The 5,000-nt window shown below is 52.5% G+C and overlaps 1 non-coding gene and 1 pseudogene across 1 annotated transcript; both read left to right on the top strand.

Moving 5' to 3' along the window:
• Positions 1–4,257: 4,257 nt before the first annotated feature.
• On the top strand, positions 4,258–4,414 carry LOC142921255 (5.8S ribosomal RNA). The gene has a single exon (XR_012939246.1). It is a non-coding gene; the product is annotated as a 5.8S ribosomal RNA (ribosomal RNA).
• A 324-nt stretch (positions 4,415–4,738) lies between these two features.
• LOC142921183 (28S ribosomal RNA) overlaps positions 4,739–5,000 on the top strand; it is a 4,853-nt pseudogene continuing 4,591 nt past the window's right edge.

The raw sequence follows: 5,000 nt of genomic DNA, 5'->3' as shown, positions 1-5,000 counted from the left end.
GTGAACATATCCCAGTCAGTACAGTCTAAGCACGCCCGCAAATCTTCCACAGCCTCACTGGTCCACTGTTTAGATGTCCTCACAGCAGGTTTACAGAGTTTTAGTTGCTGCCTGTATGCACGAATCAGGTGGACCAAGGGAGTTCTGTGCGAGCCGAACAGCCCCGTGACCCACAAGAGAAACATCCCCGCCAAATTCGAGCGTTTGACGGGGTCTATCCATGAAAAAATATTCACGTTTTTGAGTGCACATGCATTTCTGCTGCAAATGCCTCTGGAAGTTTCATGCCGTTCGTATGCCAATTGTGGCAACACGAAAATGACCCGTTTTCCCATTCCGAGGGATTTCTGTGCGACCCTAACAGCCCCGTGAGCCACAAGAGACACATCCCCGCCAATTTCTAGCGTTTCACGGGGTCTATCCGTGAAAAATATAGACGTTTTTGAGTGCACATGCATTTCTGCTGCAGATGCCTCTGGAAGTTTCATGCCGTTCGTACGCAATGTGGCAACACGAAAATGACCCCTTTTCCCATTCCGAGGGATTTCTGTGCGACCCTAACTAACAGCGCCCGTGAGCCACAAGAGAGACATCCCCGCCAATTTATAGCGTTTCACGGGGTCTATCCGTGAAAAATATAGACGTTTTTGAGTGCACATGCATTCCTGCTGCAAATGCCTCTGGAAGTTTCATGCCGTTCCTATGCAATGTGGCCACACAAAAATGACCCGTTTTCCCATTCCGAGGCATTTCTGTGCGACCCTAACAGCCCCGTGAGCCACAAGAGAGACATCCCCGCCAACTTCTAGCGTTTGACGGGGTCTATGCGTGAAAAATATTAAAATTTTTGAGTGCACGTGCCTTTCTGCTGCAAATGCCTCTGGAAGTTTAATGGCGTTCCTATGCAATGTGGCAACACGAAAATGACCCCTTTTCCCATTCCGAGGGAGTTCTGTGCCACCCTAACAGCCCCGTGAGCCACAAGAGACACATCCCCGCCAATTTCTAGCGTTTCACGGGGTCTATCCGTGAAACATATAGAAGTTTTTGAGTGCACATGCATTCCTGCTGCAAATGCCTCTGGAAGTTTAATGCGGTTCGTACGCAATGTGGCAACACGAAAATGACCCGTTTTCCCATTCCCAGGGATTTCTGTGCGACCCGAACAGCCCCGTGAGCCACAAGAGACACATCCCCGCCAATTTCTAGTGTTTCACGGGGTCTATCCGTGAAAAATATCAATTTTTTTTGACTGCACATGCATTTCTGCTGCAAATGCCTCTGGAAGTTGCATGCGGTTCGCATGCAATGTGGCGACACGAAAATGACCCGTTTTCCCATTCCGAGGGATTTCTGTGCCACCCTAACAGCCCCGTGAGCCACAAGAGAGACATCCCCGCCAATTTCTAGCGTATCACGGGGTCTATCCGTGAGAAATATTCACTTTTTTGAGTGCACATGCATTCCTGCTGCAAATGCCTCTGGAAGTTTCATGCGTTCGTATGCAATGTGGCGACACGAAAATGACCCGTTTTCCCATTCCGAGGGATTTCTGTGCCACCCTAACAGCCCCGTGAGCCACAAGAGAGACATCCCCGCCCACTTCTAGCGTTTCACGGGGTCTCTCCGTGAAAAATACCACATTTTTTGAGTGCACATGCATTCCTGCTGCAAATGCCTCTGGAAGTTTCATGCGGTTCGCATGCAATGTGGCGACACGAAAATGACCCGTTTTTTCCCATTCCGAGGGATTTCTGTGCGACCCTAACAGCCCCGTGAGCCACAAGAGACACATCCCCGCCAATTTCTAGCGTTTCACGGGGTCTATCCGTGAACAATATAGACGTTTTTGAGTGCACATGCATTTCTGCTGCAGATGCCTCTGGAAGTTTCATGCCGTTCGTACGCAATGTGGCAACACGAAAATGACCCCTTTTCCCATTCCGAGGGATTTCTGTGCGACCCTAACTAACAGCGCCCGTGAGCCACAAGAGAGACATCCCCGCCAATTTATAGCGTTTCACGGGGTCTATCCGTGAAAAATATAGACGTTTTTGAGTGCACATGCATTCCTGCTGCAAATGCCTCTGGAAGTTTCATGCCGTTCCTATGCAATGTGGCCACACAAAAATGACCCGTTTTCCCATTCCGAGGCATTTCTGTGCGACCCTAACAGCCCCGTGAGCCACAAGAGAGACATCCCCGCCAACTTCTAGCGTTTGACGGGGTCTATGCGTGAAAAATATTAAAATTTTTGAGTGCACGTGCCTTTCTGCTGCAAATGCCTCTGGAAGTTTCATGGCGTTCCTATGCAATGTGGCAACACGAAAATGACCCCTTTTCCCATTCCGAGGGAGTTCTGTGCCACCCTAACAGCCCCGTGAGCCACAAGAGACACATCCCCGCCAATTTCTAGCGTTTCACGGGGTCTATCCGTGAAACATATAGAAGTTTTTGAGTGCACATGCATTCCTGCTGCAAATGCCTCTGGAAGTTTCATGCGGTTCGTACGCAATGTGGCAACACGAAAATGACCCGTTTTCCCATTCCCAGGGATTTCTGTGCGACCCGAACAGCCCCGTGAGCCACAAGAGACACATCCCCGCCAATTTCTAGCGTTTCACGGGGTCTATCCGTGAAAAATATCAATTTTTTTTGACTGCACATGCATTTCTGCTGCAAATGCCTCTGGAAGTTGCATGCGGTTCGCATGCAATGTGGCGACACGAAAATGACCCGTTTTCCCATTCCGAGGGATTTCTGTGCCACCCTAACAGCCCCGTGAGCCACAAGAGAGACATCCCCGCCCACTTCTAGCGTTTCACGGGGTCTCTCCGTGAAAAATATCACATTTTTTGAGTGCACATGCATTCCTGCTGCAAATGCCTCTGGAAGTTTCATGCGGTTCGCATGCAATGTGGCGACACGAAAATGACCCGTTTTTTCCCATTCCGAGGGATTTCTGTGCCACCCTAACAGCCCCGTGAGCCACAAGAGACACATCCCCGCCAATTTCTAGCGTTTCACGGGGTCTATCCGTGAAAAATATTCAATTTTTTGACTGCACATGCATTTCTGCTGCAAATGCCTCTGGAAGTTTCATGCGGTTCGTACGCAATGTGGCAACACGAAAATGACCCGTTTTCCCATTCCCAGGGATTTCTGTGCGACCCGAACAGCCCCGTGAGCCACAAGAGACACATCCCCGCCAATTTCTAGCGTTTCACGGGGTCTATCCGTGAAAAATATCAATTTTTTTTGACTGCACATGCATTTCTGCTGCAAATGCCTCTGGAAGTTGCATGCGGTTCGCATGCAATGTGGCGACACGAAAATGACCCGTTTTTCCATTCCGAGGGATTTCTGTGCCACCCTAACAGCCCCGTGAGCCACAAGAGAGACATCCCCGCCAATTTCTAGCATATCACGGGGTCTATCCGTGAGAAATATTCACTTTTTTGAGTGCACATGCATTCCTGCTGCAAATGCCTCTGGAAGTTTCATGCGGTTCGTATGCAATGTGGCGACACGAAAATGACCCGTTTTCCCATTCCGAGGGATTTCTGTGCCACCCTAACAGCCCCGTGAGCCACAAGAGAGACATCCCCGCCCACTTCTAGCGTTTCACGGGGTCTCTCCGTGAAAAATATCACATTTTTTGAGTGCACATGCATTCCTGCTGCAAATGCCTCTGGAAGTTTCATGCGGTTCGCATGCAATGTGGCGACACGAAAATGACCCGTTTTTTCCCATTCCGAGGGATTTCTGTGCCACCCTAACAGCCCCGTGAGCCACAAGAGACACATCCCCGCCAATTTCTAGCGTTTCACGGGGTCTATCCGTGAAAAATATTCAATTTTTTGACTGCACATGCATTTCTGCTGCAAATGCCTCTGGAAGTTTCATGCGGTTCGCATGCAATGTGGCGACACGAAAATGACCCGTTTTCCCATTCCGAGGGATTTCTGTGCCACCCTAACAGCCCCGTGAGCCACAAGAGAGACATCGCCGCCAATTTCTAGCGTTTCACGGGGTCTATCCGTGAAAAATATCAATTTTTGCGCTCATCTGGAGACTGATGGTCCAACCCTTGACGCGAGTGCCGCCGGTTGCCTGCAGCGCAGGCCCGAGGCCTCGCCGGCGTAGGCGGCCTGCCTGGTACCAGTCCCTGCGTGCGGTGAGGTGGCCGGGGCACGATGGCTGTGGCTGGCCGTGTGTGTGTGTGGGAGGAGAAAGGGGGTATAGCGAGCCAACGACGACTCTTGGCGGTGGATCACTCGGCTCGTGCGTCGATGAAGAACGCAGCCAGCTGCGAGAAGTAATGTGAATTGCAGGACACATTGATCATCGATACTTCGAACGCACATTGCGGCCCCGGGAGTTCCTTCCCGGGGCCACGCCTGTCTGAGGGTCGCCCCTTTATCAATCGTCCTCCTGCCCAGAGGTGGGGGGTGTGCTACTGGGGTGTCGCAGCGCATCTTGTGCGCTTCGTTCCCCGAAGGGGAGAGAGAGAGAGCGCACCTATGCACGGCGGCGGGTGGTTGCCGCACCTACCGCGCTTGACGGTGGGCTGCAGGAGAGACGCGAACGAAGCCGGTGGGTGCGTCTGTTGCCCCTTGCGCGTGCCAAAAGATGTTGCCTGTGCCGTCTGTGCCGAGCCCCGTGGCGCTCGCGTGTGCGGGCCGGCCCTCGGGTGCTCTCCGTGACGTGTGAGCCCCGTGACTTGCGCATCGCAGTGCGACCTCAGATCAGACGTGGTGACCCGCTGAATTTAAGCATATTACTAAGCGGAGGAAAAGAAACTAACCAGGATTCGCCCAGTAACGGCGAGTGAACAGGGAAGAGCCCATCGCCGAATCCCCGGCTGCTGCGGTGGGCGCGGGAGTTGTGGCGTACGGGAGAGCGCCTGCTCGGTGCTGCTCGGGGGCCCAAGTCCTTCTGATTGAGGCCTCCTCCCGAGGACGGTGTCAGGCCGGTGGTGGCCCCCGGCGTGCCCGGTC

This window comes from Petromyzon marinus, unplaced genomic scaffold, assembly GCF_048934315.1.
Source record: "Petromyzon marinus isolate PM22_M1 ecotype Great Lakes invasive population unplaced genomic scaffold, UKy_Petmar_22M1.pri1.0 PM_G_Scaffold_8, whole genome shotgun sequence".
Lineage (NCBI taxonomy): Eukaryota > Metazoa > Chordata > Hyperoartia > Petromyzontiformes > Petromyzontidae > Petromyzon > Petromyzon marinus.
Note: the sequence above shows the minus strand (reverse complement) of the source record. Positions and strands in the feature narration are given on the sequence as shown.